This window comes from Elaeis guineensis, chromosome 3 (assembly GCF_000442705.2).
Source record: "Elaeis guineensis isolate ETL-2024a chromosome 3, EG11, whole genome shotgun sequence".
Classification (NCBI taxonomy): Eukaryota; Viridiplantae; Streptophyta; class Magnoliopsida; order Arecales; family Arecaceae; genus Elaeis; species Elaeis guineensis.
Genome location: NC_025995.2, coordinates 95,237,828 through 95,238,038, shown reverse-complemented (window position 1 = coordinate 95,238,038; position 211 = coordinate 95,237,828).

The window sequence follows — 211 nt, the reverse complement described above, 5'->3', positions numbered from 1 at the left end:
ACTAGTCCAAGATCAGTCCAAACGGAGTTCAGATGGAGAAGATACGCTCGAGATAAGTCCGAAGCAGATGGCACGATCCACGAGGTGATGGAGGCCGACGGTGAAGCGAGCACGTGCGGCGGCATGCAAGCCAGCTGCGAGTGTGTGGCCTAACACACTGAGACACCGACGTGCGTGGTGCGCAGCCCAGGCCCAGGCGACGCACGCAGGC